This window comes from Aquila chrysaetos, chromosome 17 (assembly GCF_900496995.4).
Source record: "Aquila chrysaetos chrysaetos chromosome 17, bAquChr1.4, whole genome shotgun sequence".
In the NCBI taxonomy this organism is placed as follows: Eukaryota; Metazoa; Chordata; class Aves; order Accipitriformes; family Accipitridae; genus Aquila; species Aquila chrysaetos.
Window position 1 is genome coordinate 28,192,521 of NC_044020.1, and position 13,194 is coordinate 28,205,714.

The 13,194-nt window shown below is 37.4% G+C and overlaps 1 protein-coding gene across 10 annotated transcripts in view; it reads left to right on the forward strand.

Moving 5' to 3' along the window:
- SHISAL1 (shisa like 1) overlaps positions 1-13,194 on the forward strand; it is a 196,622-nt gene that overhangs the window by 124,572 nt on the left and 58,856 nt on the right. The window contains exon 1 of one of the 10 annotated variants that reach the window (XM_030040853.2): positions 11,882-11,891. The exons of the other annotated variants lie outside the window; for them this stretch is intronic. The gene's annotated coding sequence lies outside the window, so the exon portion shown is untranslated. Of the gene's footprint in view, positions 1-11,881; positions 11,892-13,194 lie in introns of those variants that run through there. 10 annotated transcript variants of the gene reach the window in all.

A 13,194-nucleotide genomic window follows, 5' to 3' on the forward strand; every position in this document is an offset into this window, starting at 1 on the left:
AGGATGACACTATGGACAGGTACTTGATCGGTTGACAGCAGAAACATTCATGGAATATGTGGACTGGGGTTATCGTGGTTCTGTAGATTTATGGTTTTTCTCAACTAGCAACAGTGAAGCAGTTCTCCACTATGACATTATGCTATGTTTCTTGTGCAGATTTAAAGTTTCTGAGACAGAAATGGTACTTGGGTTTTGCTCACTATGCAGTGTTTTGGTCAGCAGTAGGAATTAGACTTCTTGGTGCTGAGAGAAGGGACCTTCAAAGTGATCTGAATTCCCCATGCTTATTCAGACTGCTTTACAACTAGAGTATGTGTCCTCGGGGATGCAGTACTTGGGCTTCTTGTGTAACGCAATCTTAAGATGTGTTTCCTCACAAAATACAAAACAAGAAGAAAAATCTTTAAGGTTGTCAAATCTTCCTTCCCCTATAAATCTTAAGTTTTGCCCATGTGTGTCGTGGTTTCAGCCCAGCAGGTAACAAAGCACCACGCAGCCGCTCACTCACTCCTCCCCACCCCGCTCCAGTGGGATGGAGAGGAGAATCAGAAAGGAAAAAAGAAAAAAAACGGAACCTTTTTTTGGGTTGAGATAAGGACAGTTTACTGGGACAACACAAAAAGAGAAGTTACAACAACAATAATGGTACTAATAAAAGAATATACAAAACGAGTGATGCACAGTGCAGCTGCTCACCACCCGGAACCCGACGCCGAGAACTCCCCCTAACCTGCTCCCCATTTATATACTGGGTATGGTGTCACACGGTATGGAATAGCTCCTTGGCTAGTTTGGGTCAGCTGTCCCGGCTGTGCCCCCTCCCAGGTTCCTGTGAAAATTAACTCTATCCCAGCTGAACCCAGGACAGTGTGGAAACTAGCGATGTCTTCAGCAAGTCACCAGATGGTTAGGGTTTTTCCCCTCTCTGTGTCTTTACCTTGGCTAGGGTATGGATAATCTTTACCTCTTTGGGAAAGCAAATTTCAGTTATTGGTGTTGCAAAAGAATTTGGTTCATTGTGGAGTCACAGTGTGTGCCTAGACAAAATACTTAAGGGGACTACTAGTCTTCACATGAGTTTATCTCAAGGAGGCAGAACAATCATTGAACATCATCAACATCAAACAATAGCAGCTCAGATGAGATATTGAAGAAAATGGAGTTATTTTTGCAATAGCCCTTTGTCATGGCATCCTTGTGGTCATCTGAACAGTTTGAGGTGCCTTCATTTCCAAATCTGGTATTAATGTTATTTTTGGTTTTAGGGGATTTACCTTCTTGCTTTTATTTACTCTGTGAATCTAATTCTTTCCAGAGCTGTTTAGACCCTCTAGTCATGCTCTTTTGCTACTTCTTTTAGATTAAGGCATCAGCATTGTCAGCATTAACCTTTTATATCATCAAAATATCTATGATTTTCCTTTAATTACCTTCTTTGCTGGGAAAGTAATCTACAGAATACGCTCCCTTAAGGGGTACCATAAAGGTATTCTGTTTTTCTAACAGACTGAGGCATAACCTTGGGCTATCTAAGGTATAGGAAATATTTTGAATCATTTTTGTTTTCAGATTTCTCCCCGCAATCTCTTTTTATGTATTTGATTGGTTCTTCTCAGCCAATGTCTTAAGTTCTACCTTCTTTTATACTGCAGGTTCCTTCACTCTTTGCTTTTACATGTTATTCCAATAGCCATATGACAAAAGACTCCTCTTGTAATCTGTGTCTTAAGGCACAGTCTGCGGAGTGCATGAACTTTTTGAGCTCTGTTCTGTCCCTTCCAGTATCATGTTAACATTGTCCTTGGACCCTGCATTGGCAGTTTTATATACTCGGGAATGGCCAGTCTACTGAGCAACGTGGTTAAATTTGGTGATGGGTAATTCCTCCTCCACCATATCACTATGCATTGTACCTTTCTTAGTTCATTTACTTAAATATTTTATTCTATATTCTCCCATTGTGAAAACAAAGTACTCTTGAACCTCAATTTAACTTCTTTCTATGAAGTGGTTTTTCTAAAGTTTTGGTATCATGATTTGGCTAACCATGCCAACTTTTGTATGCCAAATACAAAAGTAATAAACAGCCTGTTTGATTTCAGGATGATAGTCTTGCTTATCTTCTAAAACCCTTTACATAAGTCTTAAATAGAATGCTTTTGAATTAATTATGTTATTGACATGGTTCTCATTCATGTTATGCAAGCTCTGGTTCTTATATGGTCTTGCTTAAGTGACATAATCCCCTTGTAGTCGCTGCATCCATTCTTCATAGGGCAAGAGGTCATCTTGCTATCAGTTCACTCTAGGTCCATGGGCAACTTTCTGTATCCGATTTCTCTTGCTTGTAATAGGTTGGGTTCTTTGCAGTTTGCGTAGTGGTTGTCCACTGTACACTTGGATTTGCTTCACTTGGTGCATCCTCATTTCCTCAAGAAAGTTCAAGTCTGCATCTTCTGGTGGTCTTTCTCTGTTTCTGTTGTATATTGTAATTAAAGCCTGGTCTCTTGTCATTGCAGTATCCCACATTTATCTCTAAGGATGTTCCATAATTGGCCCTCTCTGCTGGATTTGACTAAAAGACAATTAACTGCTGTCAGAAATAAGGTTTCTTAAAACTGTCTCACACTTAGCTGCTGCTCAGTGCTAGTAGATAGGACACGATTCAGTAAACTGGATGTATTCATGCGCAATGGAGTTCTCTCCACCTGTCGTCATTCAGTAGAGTCAACAGCACATTCCTTATCTTCCAAACAGAGATGTTCACATTGATTTGCATGTGGAAAGTGCTTCCTTCTCCATTGAACTGAGTATAGATACAGATCTGTATGCTGCAGAAAATTTTTAAAGGTAGGCGAGTTGTATCCCAGGAATGTCTGAATATCTGCCGGGGGAATTTCTGCTTAGGGACCCTTAACTTACCCCTCTTCTGCTAGAGGCATTGAATAGACAACAGATTTCTCATCCTGGTGTAAATTTGGTGTGGTTTGGTTTGGTTTTGTTCCCAGAATACCATTCTGTACTTGATTTTAGAAATGAAGCATGGGGCACAGCAGTCTTTTCCACAAGAGCTGGGTCCTTTACAAGGTTGTGTCTAGAGATGGGAAGCAAGAGCAATGACCACAGCTAGTCAATCCATCATCATGGGCCAGTAGGCAGTCCCTACTTTAGATAATGTAAGCTTACCCAGAAGACTTGTTCCCAGTATCCCTCTCTTCTAAATATCTATTATTGGATAAATACTCAGTCCATCCTTTTGATGAAATTGATCTTGGACAAGCAAAGCAAGCTGATACAACAGAGCTGTAGTGCACAGAAAACTCGAGCCTTGTGTATTCACTACTGCTGAACAATAGCAAGGCTGACATTTCAAATAAGGCTCTTCACAGGTATGTGCAGCATTGTTTAGCTACTTCGTCTAATAAGTGAATTAATACTTTGTTTCTTGATTTTTAAGTGTCTCAAATTCTGTAGCTTGTTCTCATTGGTTGGTCATGGTTGTTAACCTTTAACTTCTTTGGAGATGGGAGACTGGGGAGAGGGGATATGAGTCAGTGAAAATCACGCAAAGGTGCCCGTTGCATGGTACCAATTAACTAGATGTCTGCTTCATTTTAGCCCACATTAGCAGAGTCATTTGGATCTGAGATGCTGGGTAACAAAACTGACTGTTTCAAGTGCTGAAGGAATTGTTCTTTTTGGGTAGTTTGTAAAGTGACTTAAAACATTGCTCAATAATGAAGTATTATGCGACGATTACTATTGAAATAAAGAATACTATTCCTGTTGTTTTCACTTAAGTCCTTCCTTAGCTGCATTGATTCTTGAAAGAATTGGAACAGGCTTTGAATTTTCATTCTGCACTACTGGTTTTAGTTTCAAAGTGTATTTAGGACAGAAAACTCTTTTAACCATTACAGTGTTCAAAAACACCTTCCCCGTACCTGGTACTCCAGTTACCAGTAGTAAGTAAATGCTAACATTTTTAACTAAGTATGCTTTCCTAAACATCTGAAATAAATATGCTTTTATTACCTGAAGATAGATACTTATTCAGTTGGACTCTAGCCTGAGTTTTGCATAAATTTGCTTCATATGTGCAGCACCCTTTTCATTCCTGTACCTTGTTGCTAAGAGACTTTCTCAGTCATTGGTCCATCTTCTCACTCTTCATTTTTATTAATATCCTATTTCATAGAAGTTTCTTGTTTCCATTTATGTAGTATACTATGTTTCGGCATAGTTAATAGGTGATTTTTTACTGAAAGACAGTAAAAAGCCTTTTGCAAAAAGGTTTTAAAACATTTTAGTGGGTTTGAAAAGCTGGTTTGTCACATTTAGCAGCTTGAGACAATGTACTATGATTTCTAGCTTAATTCAGGGAGATTCCAAAAGATCAAGCTATTAAGTGGAAACACCTTCATGAACTCACCAATATTTAAAGTTTTTATTACACTGAACACACAGTGTGCATTGTGGTAATGAAAATCATTGCTTTGCTGGTCATTCAAGGTTCAGGACTGCACAACGTTCTGACTCACTCCTGTTTTTTTAAACCTGTTCTGTGCCCTTCTTTGAATACACAAGAAGTCCAGATAACAGGAGAGGTTACTCTGGTGGAATCTGACTAATCTCATGAGGATCTATCAAAAAAGAAGGTCCTGTTATATCATATCATATCTTATCTCATCTATCTTCTCATATATCACATCATGTGTATTATATCACGTATCATATGTCATATGTGCCTTATGTCATATGTGCCATATGTATTGTGTATCTCGTATATCGTATGTATTGTATCTCGTGTGTCGCATCATAGCTATCACATAATTTTCAGTCATTTTAGCACAAGCAACTGAGGACAAATGTTAAAGCAGGGAAGCCTGAAATGCCATTTCCATTGCATTGTGAAGGACGTGTAACAATAAACTTTTAGAGGCAAGTTTTCTGTAATTAAATTAAAACCAAGAATGTTTTGAAATCTTTGGCATCCGTTTCTGCTCCCACATGTTGCTTACATATGGATTATTCAGACTTTCTCCAATATAGAATCCTTCTTGGTGACCAAAAGGACTGGCATAGTGATGACTTTGCAGAATTCAAAGGGTGAAAGTCAAGCTGCTACACACAAATGGGGAGTCTTTTTGTTAAGGCAGTATGAATATACCTGTCAGATTTAAAAAACCTTCAGAAATACTTCAGAAGAAAAAGAATATTGATATCCAAGAATATTCCTTGCCATTTAAGATGAATGCCTGAAAATACATTGTCTGAAAATGCTACAGAAATCTTTCAAATAACAGGGGGGAAATCACTTTCACATCACTTGTTCTCCAGAAGTAAAACTTCCTAGTGTTTGAAGAGAAGTCATGCTGCTTGTAATTAATGACAGAATAATTTTTGTCTTTAAAAACCTTATTCTTAAAAGAGTGAGACATCAAAAAGGTCCAAGTCCATTAAGAGAAGTAGGATCTTTGATTTTTTTTTTTTTTTTTTTTTTTTTTTTTCAATCTGGCTCTCTGCAAACCCTGAACCAAGCAGATTGCATTGATACTCATGTATTGCCATACTGTGACAGAACTGTACTTGTATAGGGGAGAGAGCATGTGCTTACAATGACATGTCAACATTGGAGTGGTTGTTACATATTTCTGTTATGCTTGATTATCACACTTGAGACCTAAGTTGTTAGTGTGTCATGGAGCGCTGAAGCAACTGGATAGATTTTCAGCCTGTGCATAGCTGAAAAAGAGAGAGTACCACTCGAGGCTGTTAGATGCTGTCTGCAGACTGTGCTTAAATATATGGAAATGATCTGTATGCATGCTTTCAAACTGAGTAAGGTTTGTAACAGTGGAGAAACTATTAATGTTTGCACCAGTGGTTATTTTGTGTTGTAAAACTGCTGATTTTCCTGATGAAAAACAGCTTGCTTTAATTATCTGATTACCTTTTTCCAGCAAGGAAGTTCTGAAGGATTGAAGTATTAATTTTTTGAGTTATATTATGAGTAGTTTTAGAGTGCATTAATTGTCTCATACCACTGAGCAAATGGGAGAATAAACGTGTTTATCTTCATACGAATGAACAATCTGAACAATGTGTTTGCATGACAGAACAATGTGAATTATACACAATATACAAAGAGTTTTTATTTTCAATAATAAATTTTATTAAAAGCAAATAAGCTTTAGTCCGGCTTTTAGTGACATAAATATATGTGTTATAATATAAATACTTAAGGCTCACGATTTTTTTTTTCTTAGGGTACAACAAGCCTTTCCAGAACGTTTTTCATGCTCCAACTACAAAGGCAAATTGAAATATGATGCAAGGTGGATAAAAAAAGTAGCAGGCTAATTAGGTGCCACGGGGTAGTGTTGACAGGTTGATAGATCCATTATAGTGGAAATGCTTTTGCTGCAGTGCCCACTATGTAACTGCTTGTAATAAAACCAGATTACTTTTAGACTTCTTGCATTGCATTCTCTCTCTTAAATACACAGACACGCACACATATTTTCCTTTGTCTACCTCTGCTCGTGCTTTGCCAGCAGCTTCCTCGCATGCTGGAAGACCTACATTTTTGGCCAGAAGACGTGCTGCAGGAGAACCCGATGTTCAAGGGGTTTGTGTTTTCATGTACCATGTACCTAGTCTGTTTTTCTGTCTTCTTGGAAATACTGCTTTCCTGCTAGCTGGTAGCTTATTACGACAATGGGAAGCCTGCCTGGAGAAAAGATGGATGATTGGGATGCTTCTCCCTTGTTATGAGACCAAGATGGAAGTTTTCGCTAATGTTCCCGGCGGTACTGAAGTTTGCTCTGTGTGAGTAGTTTCAGTGACCCACTGACATGCTCGTATGCTGAGTAAGGCTGAATTCAGTTGGCTCTTGTTCTCCTCCACCTGTAAGACAAACAACAGAACCCAAACACTTGCCTCGGGTTAACTGGCAGCACTTTCAAGCACTGACTTGCTCTGAAACCTTGTGTATGTACTTCTGTGGGAGATCTGCCGTTTTAATAGTAATACTGGCTTTCAAAAAACATGCTGATCACTGTTCCCACAGAAAATTTGAAAATGTCTGTGGGTAGTCACACTAATGCGACTGCCTGTATTTTTAAATGAATTATTTTAATTGCAAATGCTTTGTTAGCTCTTCACGTGGATATTCTTCTGAACTGGCTGTCTTATACATTTGCAATTGAGACAGTACTTTATTAACAGCTTGTTTCAAGTTCATTGAGCTGATATCCCCACAGGTCTCTTCTTAAGTGCATCTATTTGTCTTGTATTGCACGCATTTAGCAGTCAGTCAGAGACCTTTAGTTCAGAAGTCTATGTACTGCTATCACATATGTGGCTGCTTTGGCTTTTCTCATTGCTTGTTGGGTTGTAAACATTAATTGTCATATTCGTCTTCATTCCTAGCCAATTTTCCTTTCTGCTTACTTTAACAAACAATGCCTTCCAGATTTCTCTATGGCTTGCTTTATCTACTTGAAGATCCCAGGTATTTTTCTACTAGATAAACAAATAGGCTTACTCTTTCGTATGCATCAGCGATTCTTAGATGTGTGCTTTTTGCAACTTTTATGTTTATTAATTATCAAATGACTGTGCCCTGTAAGGAAGGATGGATGTTTAAGTTCTGGTTGCTACCTCTTGACTTCCGTGAAGATTATCACTTCTTCAGATGAACTTTGGTCTCATCTCTGAGCGTATTTTGCAGTAGTCTTTATTTGAAGAGCCCCATTGTGACAAGGTTTATGACATTGGAAGGCAGTTACAGTGCAGATGCCTTGCCTGGTTATGAACCTTTCTGTGAAGGATTAAGTGGAACTCGGTGCCCACAGTGTTGCAGTTTCAAGCTGCAAGCCTGATTAACTGAGAAGTGTCTTCCTAAGTGTGATTTTTCTTAAATTCTTTCTTCATCGATGCCGTAGTTCAAGGTGAGTTTTCTTTTTAAACTGAGAGAGGTTTCTGTAAGTTACAGTGGCCTTCTCAATTACTGTTAATTACTTATGAGCAAGATGATGAATTGCGTGACTTGCTTTGGAAATTCATCTGTTCAAAATTGCCTTCAGAAGCTGCTATACTTAGAGCTTATGAGCAAGAAGAAATTGCAGTTTTGCCCTTTTCGTTTGGCATTTTCAGTATACAATTGAGATAAAGACAGTAGTGGGGGAAATAAAAATATATGACCCAAAAGCATCCTGCGAGAGTAAATAGCTTTTAGCTAGAAGTATATCAGGTTAAGAACAAGGCCTCCTTTAAACTGACTTTCTGTTATTCACTGGATGGTGTTTGTAATTTGTAGGGTTTCTGAGCTACTGTGATGTACCTTCTCAAAGAAAACACAACTTTTAAGCTATGTAAACATCAGTCTAATCTAAAATGTTTTGAAGCCATTTCCTTCTTCAAATTAATTGGTGTTTCAATACTCTTTCATTTTCAAAGTGCATCTTTGAAATAAGCATTCTGATCCAGGCCTTATTAAAAGATAATTCTAGCTTCCTAATCAAGGACTCTTGAGTTTCTCCCATATTTCTCACATGACAAGTGATACAAGACTTGCTCCAGAGAGAATACTGAAAAGATTGAAACTGTTCATTGGAAGGTGGGATGCAAAAGGACATACAAAATTAGAAGTGGTACAGGGACAGAAGATCAGCCCTTTTGTAATGCAAGAATAAGAGACTGTGAAACTGGTCCAATAGCATTTACTATTTATTTACAACTAATCGATAGAAGTCATTGAGCTAAAAGATAGCCATGCTGATAAGAGCTCCAGAGAAGAGCAGACATTTATAGAAACAATGAAATAACTGTGTAATAATTCACTGTTATGATAATTTCATAAAGAGTCTTCAGGAGTAAATTTTTTCTTCAGGACATTGTAAGCCTCTAATGAAAGGGATATAGAAGAAATTTACCTGTAAGACAGACTTCTGCTCATGTCTACTTTCAAATATCTAGCAGACTGTTCTGCAGAAGAAAAACTGGATTTGACCTGCGACTGATATGACAGCCAAATTTTCTGTAGGAATTTCACTGTAGCCTCTTTAACCTACTGAAATACCTCTAAAAATCTACTGTTAAGAATGAAAACTTCCATTTTGTGTTCTTACATTGAAACTTTTGCCATTGACTTCAGTGTAATGAAGTTGGCGTTAGAATTAGGTTTCTGAGTTAGTGACCATATGGAAAAATTAAAGCATATTGTCTGAGGAATGGAGTGACATTAACCAGGGTTAAACAGAAATGTTTTTTGCCTTTTCAAGGAGGAGAAAACCCCACAACTGTTAAATCAACACAGAATGTTTCATTTGACCCAGGACAATGTGTATTTCTCTTGCTCAATAAATTAGAGAGAAAGCAGATAAGCTTTTGGATCTTTCTAGAATAAAATTTTGGGTTTTTTTTTCTGTTGTTCTCAAATGTCTACATCTAGAATATGAAACATTTCTCATTTTTAAAAATAGTCAATTTTAGCTGACTTTATAAATTATTATTCTTGTTTATAAAACTTGATTTTTGGTGCATGCAGTATAATCAAAATGTCCTATTTTGATTTACACCATGAACAAGCAGGAAATCAGCCCTTTTCCTCAAAGAAGACTTCTTAAGAACAAGAACTTGTATAAATTCTTACCAGTTAAACTACATGTGAAAGAAATTTAGACAACTGGCTTAAAAGAACAGAGCTGAACTTAACTACCTGGAGTATAACCATCTGATAGTTCTACCAGACTGGTCAGTAAGCAGAAAACTAGGATGATTAAACTGAAGTTCTAGCAGTTGTAGCAAGGTGTAACGCTACCTGGAAGGAAAAAAACAAACCAAACAAAACCCAAACCCTGTTGCAGTTCCAGTGATTAGTCTAATGTATCACTTCTGCTGTGTTTAAATCTGTCATGAATACGCATTTTAGGATGAGGCAGCAAGGTTAACAGTGTGTCTCTGCAAAGAAGAGGCAGTAGAAACTCTCAAAATTCATGCACATGGAGTAAGGTATTATTCTGACTTTTGAAAACTATGTAAACCATTCTTTGGGCAGATGATTTCCTGTAATCAGTAAGATTTCAATGCTGAGAAATTTTTCCAGTATTGTGGCCAGGACAATTAAAATTTTTCCATTGTATTAGTGTAGGATGGATAAGATGCTAAATAAGAATAAATTATATCTTTGTGTGAAAGACCTTGGTTTGGCAAGCCTTTATAGGGGGGCTGTGTTTATTTGCTACATTTTGCTATAACTACAAATCTAGATTATTTTCTTAAAGCAAAACTTCTTGACAACATATTTAAAATTATGTTTGACTTATGGTTACATTTAAGACCTACAGTAGCTACAACAGCTGATGCACTGACTATTCAAAAGGCCTTGGAAAAGGCTGAAAAGCCTCCTTTACCATTGTTGTGGTGCCTGAATAGGACAGTAATCCCAGATGGTAATTACATGACACAAATTACACCAAAACATGCTGCAGTCTATGCTTACCCTTTTAACTGATGTTGAAATCTAGGTATTAAAACATGAGGATTCAAGGGCAAGGGGGTTAATCAAGATAAGGATTTTTTTGGAGAGAGAATATAGGACAACAAGGAGAATACAGAGTAATATGTGACCTTTGGTCAAATACCACAAACCAAAGCAGTATGTTTAATAGTGTAGAAGACAGTTGGTTACCAAGGAAGCTGAGGAATGGACTGCTGACTTTGGTTTTTGGCTGGAAAAGGTCCTGTGTCAATGAACTTAGAAATGATGAGGACGTAGAGGAGGATTTTAGAGGCAGCTAGCAAGGAGAATAAAATTCAAGAACAGGAAGGGTTCTTCAGAAGTCATCTGGTCATTTCTATTCCCACTGTTTTGACTGTAGGGACTAAATCATGATTTAAGCAGCTAGAAGATGGGAAGGAACAGAATAAGGTTATACGGGAGGAGATAAATCACTTCTGCATCTGGCTCCTATTTCCTTACTTGGATGATCCCATCTTCCATTACACTGTCACTTAGTTTCTACCTCATCCCCTCCTTTGCCCCTTGAAATATTCGCCATCTTTCCACCAGAGTTTTCCAGAGATGTCTCTGTGAGTTGTCATTCCGGGTAAAATAAGGAAGGCAGATTTCAATCCTTCTTTCTCCATATCAGACCTCTTTATTTGCGGGAAGGCTGGAATTCAGGTTTGGAACCTGCAGTGGAAGTGGCTTAATCCTAAATATAAAAAGCCCCTCTGCTCTTCACAGACTCCATTAGATTCAGTTCAGCTACGTTTGAGTTCTAAGGATTTCATAATTCAGTATATTTTGGATGTAATTTACTGTCCCAAGACACAACTGATTGTCTGGAGTATATGACTTCATCCATACTGATAAATATATTACTTAGTGGGCATCAAAGGCCTTATGGTTAGTGAGAAGAAAATCACTGCAGAATGAACATCTGTGGCGGCTGCCAAAATGATTATAATTTTATTAGACAAGAGGGTCAAAAAAAAATTTGTTACAATAGATAAAACTTTTGGGAACTGACCTTGAAAATGCATTGAGATACTAGGATCAAAATAATACTCTGCTCATAAAATTTGCATGCATATTGTCGTGTGTTCTGTCCCATCCCCCCCCCCCCCTGCCTTAGAAGCTGTAGCACCAGCTTTTTTTTGTCATATGTTTTATGATCAGGTTTTATGATAAGTTTTGTGTTCCCCATTCAAGCAAAATAGCTAAAACTATCTGTATTACAGGATAATAAAATTGTCACTTAACAAATGTAACTAATTTCATATTGCTAAAAATACCCAAAAGAACGGGTCATTGGGACCAGACTGTGAGAGGCTGTTCCCTGTGACAATAAGGGATTCTTTACATAGACTTTGATGAGGTAATGCATATGATGTGGTATAATTGCAGAGCGGAAATGCAGTTATTCAGCCAGAATTTCCAGAAACAAAGTATCTCATTTTTTAAATAATTCCTGTGCTGTAAAACTGAACATTCCTATTTTGCTTCGTTGTGTCCTGTTCCTCACAATCTCTGAATGTAGAGGTTAAGTGTGACCCTTCAAAGATATATAAGCTTGTTTTCTGCAAGGATGGTTTAAAGTCATATTGGTATCCCTGTATCCTTTCATCACAATCTTTCAATAAATTGAGCTGTGTATTTAATTATACACAGGTTAAATAATTATCTTTTAAGTTCTCTGGGTCAGAGGCTTTGTAGGAGTATCTCAAAGATATAGTGGCTGGCATCTGGGTCCCGTCAGAAAGTTGTAAGTCAGACTTCTCACTGTCACTTTCTAACTTCATTAGTACAGAAGGCATCGCTATGGCTTATAATGACTTCAGAGTTGACCATTACTAAATAGGGTACAGCAGAAATACCTAGCCATGCTCTCTTTTGTATGTAGACTTTATGAAAATCACTTAAACATGACGTGAGTTTATATTCCCATAGGTATGGGGTCTGTTTGGTTTTTTTTTTTTTTTTTTTTTTTTTTTTTTTTTTTTTTTTTTCTTTTCCCCTAACCTGGTCACTTTTCACAGGAGCATGGCATTTTTAATCAGTGTTTCCTGTTTAAGGCATTAGACCTAGAAACTTGATACACAGTTCTCAAATCTGATGTATTCTTCCTTTATGACTGTAACTGCTCTGTGCATCAGGTTTTTTTCTGTAAAATAGAAATAGTACCACCTCTCCACTTGTCTTTTTTCATTTGTTTAGACTCTAAAATATCTGGGAGAAGAAATGTACTGCATGAATGCAATATTGCTTGCTGGTAGTATCTTTGCTGTGTGACATACATGATGAATGCCATACTTTCTTCCTTACATATGAATTGTTTGGACTTGATACGTTCTGTTGATGATGTTCTATATACTGGTCTGTAAGGTAAATAGGAAATGCATGTTGCTGTCAGAGGAACCTTTTCAGAAAGTTCTGTCAAATGGAACTATTGGTACTGCAACCGGAAGACAAGTAGCAGTTTGTTACTACAGATGTGATTATCTGATGTAAAAAGCTGATGCTGTTGACTTCAAGGCAAAACTCCCACTGACCTCAGTAAAGCTGGTATTTTACCCTGAAACTTAATTATAAGTTAGCTAAGGAGCTAATCAAAACACTATGGTAAAGTTACTTTGCACAAGATGCAGAAATAAATGCCCTTCTCTATGTAGAGGAAGCTT